This window comes from Culex quinquefasciatus, chromosome 2 (assembly GCF_015732765.1).
Source record: "Culex quinquefasciatus strain JHB chromosome 2, VPISU_Cqui_1.0_pri_paternal, whole genome shotgun sequence".
Taxonomy (NCBI): Eukaryota; Metazoa; Arthropoda; class Insecta; order Diptera; family Culicidae; genus Culex; species Culex quinquefasciatus.
In genome coordinates, this window is record NC_051862.1 from 139,555,640 (window position 1) to 139,568,515 (window position 12,876).

Here is a 12,876-nt window from a genome sequence, read left to right on the forward strand (position 1 = left end):
GCCAAACATTTTGCTACAAAAAGCTCATGAAAAGATGATTTCTATAAAAAGTTATATAAGAAATACTATTACGAAAATAAAAAAGGTGCAAAAATGTTTGTACACCTTTCGAAAAATTAACATAAATAATGTTATTTGTTGACAAATCACCATAAATCCAGTCTCCCAACTCCAAATAGGCATCCTTGACTGATTAAAAAAGTAATTTGGATTGAATATAAAGTTTACTAACTACTTAGTATAAAAGTTTATATAACTCTGGAAATTCTATATAAAACTTATCTAAAGTTAATTTTGCAAACTTTTAATTCAACTAAATTTCAATATATTACCATAAAGTTGCTATTTAAACATTCTGGAGTGGGTATAACACCGTTTTGGGGGTCTTTGTATCGCTAGAATAGATTTTTCGTTGGAATTTCGTACCAACCCGGAATTACGTCGTATGAAAATCCGCCGGCATCCGAACCGGTCCACGATTCACAAGTCAACCTATGTGGAATCGGAAAGGGCATAAAATTTCCGATCTTTTGATACCCATACATCTAGGTTTTCTTTAAAACCTACGTTTTTATAGAAATCATCTTTTCATGAGCTTTTTGTAGGGGAAATTCTCGTATCTTTGGCAGGTTAAGCTCTCGCTCCTAAGTCCATCCAATTTGCTGATTTTCACTATTTAAACAACTAATTTTGCAAAACTTTTGATAGAAACATGCTTGCTCACTTCTTATTCAACTATTTATCACTCGATTTCAGTTGAAAACGCTTTTAAATAGCTTTAATTCAATGTCAAAGGTCTGACCTGCCAACATTAGAGGCACACTGGAATTAGATGCTGTTCCCCTAGCAAAATGTTTGGCATGAGTTTCTGAACAAAACGTAGTACTAGGTTTCTGTCGAACTTTAATTTTTTTACATGTTTCATCACAAAATGTGCATAGTGCCCAAGGGGTGTAAATACTTTTTTCACATACTGTATGATTGTATTCTGTTCTAATTATATAAAGAAAAACGTTACTTAATCCACCTTTAGGTAGTTGGTACCTTCCTCGCATTCATAAAGTGAATACACTAAATAACACATTAATTTTTATCAAAATATCTGAGATCTGGCCTAAAAAAATGTATCAAAAACACTAAAGTACTCATAACTTTAGATAGGGTTGTCAGATCTTCAATCTCTTAGGCTCGTTGGAAAGGTCTTTTGATTACCTATCCAACGATGGGTCGCATTATAGATCCGGACAACATTTTCTTCAAAATATTTGAGATCCGGCTTCAAAAAAGTGTATAAATGACACTTAAGTGCTCATAACTTTTGATGGGGTGGTCAGATTTTCAATGTTTTGAACGCGTTGGAAAGGTCGTTCAAAAACCTTTCTAACAATATGTAGCATGACGAGTTTTCTTACAAAAATCACCTTTTTTACAATTTTCCGAAGTTTAGCTAAAAACGTTTTTTAGCATAACTTTTAAAGTACTTTTCTAAACTTCACAATATTAACTAGGGTCTTGTGGGACCCCAAGACGGATCGAATGAGACCAAAACGGTCCAAATCGGTTAAGCCAGTCCGGAGATAATCGTGTGCATATTTTTCGGTGCACGGACTCACATCCAGACACACGCACAGACATTTGTTCAGAATTTGATTCTGAGTCGATAGGTTTACGTGAAGGGTCTACGAGGTCGAATAAAGAAGTTTATTTTTCGAGTGATTTTATAGCCTTTCCTCATTGAGGTGAGGAAGGCAAAAAGGTTTTGTTTTCTTCCATCCAGGTTGTAACGATTTGGAAAAAATCAATCTTATTTTACAATAAAACACTGAAGTAACATAATTTTCATTATTCAGCGAAATACTAATTTCTACATTGTTTTGCCTAATGAAATTGAAAAAAGTGATTTAAACAGATTATATTCTGAAAATTTATGTTTCAAAATTCGTTGAAATTATTACTAACTTAACTTTGCAATAGAGTAAAAAAAATTCCAGCTAAAAATAGTCAGATCTAAATTGTATAACTAAAAATAAGGCTACCAACTCTTTTTGAGCACAAAAACCGTACATTTTGCCGATATGACACCATGGTACAGTAGTTGTTCGGTAACTGGGCTGAGAACGTAGCCCAGTCACTGAATGCTGCTCGTTAACTGGGCTGAACAAAAAATAACGAGGGGACCACCGATGCATAATATTTTCCATATGAAATATAACAATAAAAGTTTCTCAAATTTAATTACAATGCTTACTTTTCATATTTCTTTAATTGTAACTTGAAATTAAAGAAAAGTTTGAAAAAAGTTTTTTTTATTTATTGAATACGATTTTTGCATCCATTAACCCCTCGGTCATTGTCTTGGTTTTTTGACTTTTGTCTGTTTTTTTTTTTAACTAGGTTATCGAGCGCCCAGTTAAACAACGCCCAGTTACCGAACAACTACTGTATAACAAAAACTGTTAAGGAATTACAGTTGACTCTCTGGTTGTCAATATCCAAGGGACCGTCGATGAAGAGAATCATCAGTTTACAGAACGATGCAAAATGAAGACTCGATTGATTTTTTTTCTTGATACCCAGCTATGGGAGAGAATCATGGCAAAGTCCATCAATTAAAAACAAACTAATGTCAAACACCCTTCAAAGCTTCAAAGAAAGTGAAATTATTGACAACCGGAAGAGATTTTTAAAGCAAACAGAATCCAAGGGACCGTCGAGGAAGAGATCCTTCAAGCAAGAGAAAATATCGAAGAATGAAGATAATTGAAGTATGCAGATTGAAGGGACTGAAGAATTCATCGATAGATGGAGAATTATTGATATCGAGAAGATCGACAGCCAGAGAGTCGACTGTAGTTAGATAAATTAAATGAAATAAATTTGAGAATTACAAATATAGAACTGTGTCGTTTTTACAGCTAACAAATTTCACAAAATGCTATCAGAGTGCTTATGACTTGCACGTTTAAAAGTATTCATAAAATAAACCGTGATTTGAATCAAATCATTATGGTCTTTATTTTTTTAAACGTTTAAAAGTTTACAAAATGTCAAGTTTGCTTATACGAATGTTTTCAGTGTTTTCACGAACACTTTCCCAGAGTTTTTTTTATTGAAAATGTCTTATAACATGTGAAACTCGACAGTTTATAGGACCTTTCAAAAAATTCTAGATTTGTTAGTTCAAATGTTCAAAGGTTTTCACAAGTTTTAGAAAGCCTTTGGATCTTTTAATGGATAAGTATATTAAGTAAGGAATGTTTAAAAGAACAATTATAGAGTGTTTTTTATAAGGTCCTATTTACATATGCAAGAAAAAAAATTTAAATAAATAATCAAGTTTGAATTGAGAAAACAACAACAACTTTGAACAAGTCAAAAAAGCGATTCAATGTTCAAAAATTGCTAAAATTCCATAAATATCGTATTATGCGTGAAATTCCCTACAATAATTCCGGCCTGTTAAAAATCTGCGAAGAGCGTTTAAAATTCCTTATGTTGAGGAGCGGCCGTGGCTGACTGGTTACGGTGTTCGCTTTATAAGCGAATGGTTCTGGGTTCGATGCCCATCTGCTCCCAACGAGAAAGTTAAGAACATAGAAATCTGAAATGATGAATATGAACGAAAAATCAAAGTCGCTCGAGGCGGGGTTCGATCCCCCGTCCTTTGGATTGGTAAGCAAAAATGCTAACCACTACGCCATGACGACTTGGTGAGCGTGGACTGGAATTAGGAATACTGTTACAGAGAGCGAGTTGTGGCGCTATAACCACGGCAAATAGTGTCCAGGGCATTCGTGGAAATACAATGTCCCATCCCAGAGGGTCCCGGAGTACCAAACCTTCTTAGCATGGTGCTCCCAACGAATACAACCAAAATCTCGGAGCGTATGGTGGTGTGTCCCCACGCTTCTTCCTCCTGACGATTCAGAATTGTGTTGTTGTTCGAACACTCAGTGCTCAAACTCAACCCAATTACGAGTCATCTCTGCGATACGGCTTTACGCAGTAGGCCTGGCCGCTTTAACGCTTGTGATGTTTCAATGCATTCCGATGCAATGGCGCACTACAAATGTTAATAAATGACAAGAAGAGTGCTAGGCGTCATCTAACCTAAGGCACTCTCCAGGATCCCTTCGAAAGATTGGCTGCGTTAGGATCTGATTAGATTAGATTAGATTAGAAGAGCGTTTAAAATTCCTTATGCATGGTAAGGAAAAAATCCGTACAGTTGGTAGCCTTAACCAAAAAAGAGATTTCTTTCCCAAGAAACTTAAAATTTGGTAAAGTGTAAAACTTAAAAGAAAATAAGAATGAAATTGACATTTTTGGAAGTATATTTTGCTTAAATTTTAAAATTGAAAAGCAGCAACCAAGGAAGTTGTTGTCTTCTTATTCAAAAATTGTCAAACTTACGGACCCGAAAATCTGACTGGAGAATCAGTCAAATTTTGTTGTAAATATTTTTTTACGGTACAAAAATTGCATTAAAAATTATCGCAGTTAAAAAAATACTGAAATACAGAAATCTCGGTGCTAAAGTCTTGGTTGATGTGCACCGTTAATTTTATTTTAAAAAAAATCATGAAAATGTTAGTTAACTAACTATTTCATCTTGAGCAACCATGCGCATCCACATAAATCTGTGGGGCTAGCAAAAGTAAGGGGGTGCGCATGGTTGCTTTAGATGATTCCATAGCATTTATATCCGAAAATTAAAATGTTATTTATTGTCAGGATATCCACTAAAGCATGTTAAGGAAGCCAACATCTTTCATATTTTGATGAAACTCAAGCTTTTACTGACATTAAATTAAATTAAATTATCATCACAAAAATAAAGTTTAGAAAGACCATTTGAACCATTAGAATTAACAACTTGCTTTAGAATAATTTGTTTTTATCTATTAAAGTTTCCTTCTTTACTTTTTTAAAATTTCAGATGCTTTTACCAACATTAGTATTAGCTTTATCACTATCCAGTATCGTAGGAACGACCGAGCTTGAAAGGTAAGACGTAGTTATTACTTATTCAATTAGGATATTTCCAATAACCCACCATAATCTAATTGAGTGGTCGTTTGCAGTTGCAAACATTTTCCCCCCTACATAACAAATTTTGTTCCATCGTAATCCCATAACTTCAGTGCAAAACTCCCTTCCCTTCACTCTCAACCGTCCTAAAGGTTTGACCTTTCAAGACTGCTACTGTTTGCTGTGCTGGTCATCACACGATTCTAAAATCCAAACAATCTTGGAAAACGTAGTCGTTTTCCCAAAATTGTTTGACGCGCTTCTGATGGTAGGTTCAAAAGTCGAACGGACAAACATCTGCCAAAACATCAGTGTTGGATTCTGGTGCGATTCAGGTTTTATGCAGTGATGACCGGTGCTTAACTACCTTAGAGTTTTAAGTTTGGAATGATATTTGATTTCCGCTGAAAATTTTCCATAAATAGTAAATGTTCAATTTACCTGAAGTTGAAAGCTAAAAAAATATATGTTTATCCTTTAAGTCCTTCTGAAACGTTAGTCTAGCATTCAAAAATGTAAACATTCTCCTGCGCCGATCCAACCGGCGAACTGGCCAACTCAAATCGATTAACGAGCAGCTGTGATTAGCGTGGGTGGAGAAATAATAAACTTGGACTTTTACACGCTTTTGCAGTGTAGTTGAGTGGAATGATGTAATACAAAAATTGAAATTTTCTAATTTGGGTTTCAAAAAAATGCGTATTAAAATTTCCTAGTTTTAGATTTGCACACATTTTTTTCCCCAGCTCTTCTTGCCTCATAAAATTTAACGACTTTTCACTTTCACAAAGCAGGGTTCATTGTTATCCGAGCATTCGTTGGTGAAGGTTGTCTGAATCAACATGACTCGTCGCGTCCCGGTGCAAAACGCCGGCAATATTGCCCTACCTGCGGCTCAAGCAGGCAAAAAAGTGGGAATTTCCAAAAGGAAGGTTGAGGCCTCAACTGATGGCCAAAAACCGGGAATTTCCAAAAGGAAGGTGCTTTTGGAAGTGACATCGAACAGCAAAAAGACGAAAAAGAGCGACGGTACTGTACCGATGGATGAGGAGGAGGAGAACTCTTCATCGCACGAGGAGCAGCTATTGAAGAACAACAAGTTTGCTGGACTGCCTGACGAGGACCAGGTAGCGGAAGCAAAGGAGAATGAAGTGAAACAGCGAAAGGAGAAACTGCCTCCTTTTATGTGAGGCAATCAGCAGCAACGATCGACTTTCGTGCGGGGCTGGTTGAACTCATCAAGTCTGGGAAAGTCCAAGGCAACATTCGTCTGTGTCAGGACGGATTTAAGGTGCTGGTGCAATCCAGGCAGCACTATCAACTGGTCAAGGATTACTTGACCGAAAACGAGGCGGAGTACTTTACCCATGATGTCGCCATGGATAAGCCGTACAAAATCGTCGTCAGAGGTCTGTACGACATGCCAGTGGAGGAATTAGCTGCCGAGCTAAAAGTTTTGAAACTGGATGTGTTGGCCGTGCACAAAATGAGCCGACGCAACAAAGACATCAAGTACCGTGACCAGCTCTACCTGCTGCATTTGGCTAAGGGATCGACGACGCTTCCTGAGCTGAAGGCAATCCGAGCGGTTTTCAACATTATCGTGTCGTGGGAGCGATACCGACCAGTGCATCGTGACGTCACACAATGCTTCAACTGCCTGGGTTTCGGGCACGGAGGTAAGAACTGCCACCTAAAGCGTCGTTGCGCCAAATGTGGTACCGATGCGCACATCACATCCCAGTGCATCCAAGATTCGCTGGTGAAGTGCCTCAACTGCAACGGTGAGCACTCGTCAACCGACCGAAAGTGCCCCAAGAGAGCTGAGTTCGTGAAAATTCGGCAGCAAGCATCGACGAAGAATCAGCCTCAGCGTCGTAGAACTCCTCCAGCCCTGGTGGAGCAAAATTTTCCACCTCTTCAACCGCGACGCCAGGTCCCGAACTTGGCACCGTTGCCGTTGGATCCCAGGAAGAGAGCTGAGATGAATCATCCACGGCCGGGTTCCAGCCAGGAGCCGAGACCGCCACCACCGGGCTTCAGCCAGGAGCCAAGACCAACCCAAGAACCAGCAGTTGAGGAAAATGGTAATGATCTTTACACCTCAACCGAACTCCTCAATATTTTCAAACAGATGTCCGCTGCACTGCGTGGATGCAAAACCAAGACCCAGCAGATTGAAGTGCTGACCTCGTTCGTCATCCAGTATGGATCGTAGGTCCCTCAAGCTGCTGAATTGGAACGCTTGCTCCATTAGGAGGAAGAACTTAGAGCTGGTGGATTTTCTTCGCGAGAAGGAGATCGACGTAGCTGCCATCACGGAAACTCATCTGAAGCCCGGTGAAAAAGTTTATCTGCAAAACTACAAGATCGCGACGCAGCTCGATAGGACCACCTCTGGAGGAGGAGGTGTGCTTGTCGCTGTTCATCGTGATCTCAAGCCACGCCGGCTGCCACACTTCAAGCTGGACATCATCGAGGCCGTTGGGGTGGAAATTCCCACTTCTGTTGGCCCAGTACTCTTCATTGCTGCATACTGCCCACGTCAGGTGAATTCCAGAGATGGTTCAGCAGCAAAACTGAAGAGCGATATCCAGAAGCTGACACGGCGGAGCGCAAAGTACATCATCGCTGGTGACCTCAACGCGAAGCATGAAGTTTGGGGCAACAGCAGGAGGAATCGGAACGGAGTGATTCTGCACAACGATCTGCAAAACGGATACTACAACGTTGTGAGTCCGGATCGTCCAACGAGGGTGGCTCGGTCTGGGAATCACTCAATCATCGACTTCTTCATTACCAATATGGCTGAGAACGTGGCTCATCCTGAGGTGTTTGAAGAGTTGAGTTCTGATCACTATCCGGTGGTTGTGGAGGTTGGAGCTTCCGTTACTCCGCAGCGGCAACCAACCCGGAAAGATTACCACAACGTTGACTGGCAGCAGTTTCAGCAAGTGGTCGACAGCAACATCGACTATGATCAACACCCGGAAACTTCTGCTGATATTGATCGTTCGCTGGAGGTGATCCAGCAGGCTATCAACCAAGCAGAGGCTGCCAACGTTCGGGAGGTTCCTGTTAATTTTAAGGTAACTGATATTGACGTAGATACTAAACACTTGATTAGACTTAGGAATGTTTATAGGAGACAATATCAACGGACTGGGGACTATGACAAAAGATTTCAGTGAACAATTTGAACAAAATCATACAAGACCGACTTGACAATATCAGAAATCAAGAATTTTCAAAACATGTAAGCCAGCTTGGGAATTATTCAAAACCATTTTGGAAACTTTCAAAAGTTCTTAAAAACAAACCAAAGCCTATTCCTCCTCTTATTGTTGAGGATTCTCCTTTGATTACATCCGAGGAAAAGGCAAATGCACTTGGGCTTCATTTTGTTAGTTCACATAATCTTGGCGCTTCCATGACCAGCCGTAAAGAAACATCAGTTGCCAATAGTATTTCAACAATCAATGACTCTACCTTTGAATTTCCTGCAGATTCCCATGTTTCTGGTGAGGAAGTCAAAGTTGCAGTTAAACAAATGAAAAATATGAAAGCTCCAGGCTTTGATAACATTTTAATCTAGTGTTGAAAAAACAGAGTGATCAGTTCTTTCAACATCTAGCCAATATTTTCAATAAATGTTTGCAACTTGGTTACTTCCCCACCAATTGGAAGCTGGGCAAAGTCATACCAATTTTGAAGCCTCAAAAGATCCAACATCGCCAACAAGTTATCGTCCCATTAGTCTTTTGAGTAGTCTGTCCAAACTCTTTGAGAAGGTCATCTATTCAAGGCTTTTGGATTTTACCAACGATAATAATATAATTTTGAATGAGCAGTTTGGCTTCCGAAAGGGGCATAATACTGCTCATCAGCTTACGAGAGTAACTAAAATCATCAAGCAGAACAAGCTTGAGTCTAAATCAACTGCTATGGCTTTGTTGGATGTTGAGAAGGCTTTTGACAATGTTTGGCATGATGGTTTGATACATAAACTGTATTTATACGGTTTTCCAATGTATCTTATCAAAATTATCCAGCACTATCTTTCGGAGAGATCGTTCAAGGTTTTTCTGAATGGGATTGCTTCTGGATTATTCAACATTGATGCTGGGGTTCCCAAGGAAGTATTCTTGGCCCACTTCTGTACAATATTTTTACATCTGATTTGCCTACTCTTCCTGGTAATGGTGTGTTGTCACTTTTTGCTGATGACACTGCCGTTATTTATAAGGGTAAAATAACCAGATATTTAGTTGGCCGTCTTCAGAAGGGTCTTGACGTTCTTTCCGAATACTTTGGCGACTGGAAAATTCGCATAAATGCAGCCAAAACTCAAACCATCATTTTTCCACTTTCCAAATCGGCCCGATTTGCCCAAAGGATGATGTTTTGATTAAAATGAATGATGTTTCAATACCCTGGTCAAAGGAAGTTGTCTATTTAGGTCTCATACTTGACTCGAAACTTTGTTTCGGCAGCATGTAGATAAAATATTGAACAAGTGCAGCATTCTCATCAGGTGTTTGTATCCTTTAATTAACAGAAAATCAAAGCTATCTTTGAAAAATAAGCTAGCAGTTTACAAACAAATAATTTACCCCGTTATTGAGTATGCAGTACCTGTTTGGGAGTGTTGCGCTAGAACTCATAAATTGAAGCTCCAGCGTGTCCAAAACAAGGTACTCAAAATGGTTTTGAATGTTCCTGGCTGGACAAGATCAAGTGAGGTTCATGAATTAGCAGAAGTAAAAATGTTGGATCAGAAGATTCAAGAAAAATGTTTGAAATTCAGGGAAAAATGTGCTATATCTGAATACCCCTTGATTCAAGGATTGGTTTAGTTTATGGTAAGTTTAAGTTAGTTTTAGGTTAGGTTATGTTTTCTTAACATTTTTTTTTCCTCATTGTACCTAGTGTTACAAAAATGATAAATCATATACTTTTAAAGTTAAGAAAATGAACAGTGTTTAAATCACGAAAAGCAAACTAAAGCTGAAGAGCTACAGCTGACCACTTATTATGTAAACCAAATGTAATTATTATAAGAAAGATTCAATAAAGTATATTTAATTCAAAAAAAAAAAAAATAATTCAAAGCAGGGTTTCTAATTGGTGAACCGATAACCTTAACCTGGGGTGCTTTTTATGAACTGTTTGATTTCCCGCGCAGGCGAAATTTTGAGTGCGCGAAAAATGATGTTCGACAAATTGACGTAAGTGCGAGGCATCAGTGTGCCATTAGAGCTATGATTGGCGGTTGGCTCCAAAATTTCAGCTGAAATGAAGGAAACGATTTTCTTTTTTCATTTTTTTCATTGCTAGAGGAAACGCACTGATCGGATGTTTACTTTCGATGGTGTCTGTTCGATTGCACTGCGCTAGCGATTTCGCTCGTTTTTTAAATATAATTGTTGCATTTTCATCAGTAATGATCCGTTTATCAACATTTCAGGGAGTCAGGCACAAATGAGAATGTTGGAGACTGATCAATTCATTTCAATGAATAAAACATTAAAAGTAGAAAAAAACCTAATTCAAAGCAAACAAATTTCTTTCTCAGTTTCACCACAACCTCCAACGGCGCCACCGTGCATCACGACCTAACCCACCACCATGAGCTGCACCATCATCAGGATCCGTTGCATCACCACGATCTGCACACCGCTGCGGAACTGCACCACGCCGCCGCCCACGTGGATCTTCACCCGGTGACAACTACCACCTCTCACCACCATCACGTGGACCTGCATCCAATAACCGCGACCGCCCACCACGTGGACGTCCACCATGAGCCGCACCTGCTGGATTTCCACACACACGCCACCACCACGCACGCCCACCCGGTTCATCTGCAGACCGAGCTGCACCACCAGGACGTTGTCCAGGAGCACGGTGACCACGTGCACCACGCGCACCGTGATGTGGTCGTCGCGACACCCCACGCTTCGGGCTTCTGGAAGAAGAGTTACGTGTGGAAACCGCGCTGGGTCAAGTCCTGGCAGGAGAAGAAGGTGTACGTGGCCGTGTGGAAGCACGTGTGGGGACCGGTGCAGGTCAGTGAGTGGGTTCCGATTCCGAAGCCTCCGCCGGGATGGACCAAGCACTGAGTGCTATAGGGTTGTGGGGGTACGTGACTGTTGGGGCGTTTAACTTTGCGTTACGTGTCAAATGTACAAATATAGTTAGTATTACATTTTAATTATTGTTTTAGTGCTTTCATTTGATGAGAAATCCAATAAGTGAAATTTGCTGTGATGAACAGTTGAGGTACAATTTAGAAGAATTTCCCCTATAATTCAATGTTATCGAGCAAAGCATAAGCAACATACATGCAGGCGATTTTCACTGCTTTCATTATTTTTTATGTTTTCATCCGCTTCGACGTGATCGTGCTATCTTTCTGTATGTCATTTTCTTGTTCCTTTTTTTTGGTTGCCTGAGTATGACATGAAATTGTACTAAGTTATTATCAAAAGTGTAAACAGTAGACTTACATTTAAGATTTATAAAACAGCGAAGCCTTTTTGACGAAAGTGAAGGTAGCCGAGAAGTGCGAATCGGAAAGGAAACGCAAGATACTGGACAACAAATTCCGACAACTGATTGGGGGTCGTGCATAAACCACGTGGCCTTTTTTTGGAGAATTTTTGACCCCCCCCTCCCCCCTCATGGTTTTCATGGTTTCACGCAAACCCCCTATATGACCACGTGTCTTTTCCTCCCAGGTGAAAAATCTTTAAAAAAACAAAATAAGTATAGATTTCAAAAATGTTTATCCACAAATGATGTACCGTCAGTGGTGGTGACTTTTGGTCAAAAAACGATATTACTGTTGTTATTTTAACACAATAAAACATTTCAAATTATATCGAAATAAATATTGTTGGGGAATGCTCCTGAATTTACCAACATTTTCCCAGAATATGGCTAGTATAATCACACCGTTCATAAATGCCAATCGTTTTAAAATTAACTCAAACTCACCCTTTAGAGGGGGTGACATTGGGTCAAACAGAAAACATTTTAATTTGTGTAGGTGCTGTAATACCATTAAAACCAATTTAATAATATATAAAAAAAACAGAAATTCACTTAAAAGTATGAAAAAAGTATGATATCACAAAGTTTAAGGTAAATAATAACAGTATAACAATTTATTGAAATGGTACAGAAAGTAAAAAATACTCTCAACAAAACAAGCAACTTAGTAAAACATATATATTCAAAATTATGGAATTGCAGTGCAATTAATTGCATCCAGAATAAATATGCTTTAAGAATTAAAGCTATTTTGATTTATAAAGAGCATTCATGATTTAATTTAAATGCGCTTTAAAATATTTTCTTAAAATTGAAATTAATTTAATAGAAAAGTTTTGTTTCAGGAAAAAAATATTTTCATTTTATTTTAAGGAAAATATCTAGTTATGAAAGCTTCTACTTAATATTTATTTAATTCCAAACATTCATAAAAATCCAAACTAAAGCAAATTTTCTTTTTTATTTAGCATGATTGATTCCAATGATTCAGTGTGTCCAAAAAAGTCGAGCTGTTTAATTTTTTTCTCCATACAAGAATCAGAGACCGGGACAAACATTCAATATTACGACCTTTTGAAATGTTAGTCTTAATTTTTTTTGAAAATATTGATTTCGAAAAGATCGGAAAATTTCACGAAAGTTTTATTTATAAACATTGAAAATCGCACCATTATTTGCTGAGATATCGACATAAGAAAATTATGGGTTATTTGGGTAGTAAACATCCATTTTTCTGTTTTAAAATCTTTGCATGGCAATATCTTAGAAACAAAGCAGCAAAGAATTTTC

The 12,876-nt window shown here is 38.5% G+C and overlaps 1 protein-coding gene across 1 annotated transcript in view; it reads left to right on the forward strand.

Moving 5' to 3' along the window:
* LOC6031821 (myosin-1) overlaps positions 1-10,643 on the forward strand; it is a 32,419-nt gene extending 21,776 nt beyond the window's left edge. Inside the window, exons 3-4 of the mRNA XM_038257323.1 lie at positions 4,940-5,007; positions 10,607-10,643. The gene's annotated coding sequence lies outside the window, so the exon portion shown is untranslated. The remainder of the gene's footprint in view (positions 1-4,939; positions 5,008-10,606) is intronic.
* Positions 10,644-12,876: the final 2,233 nt, after the last annotated feature.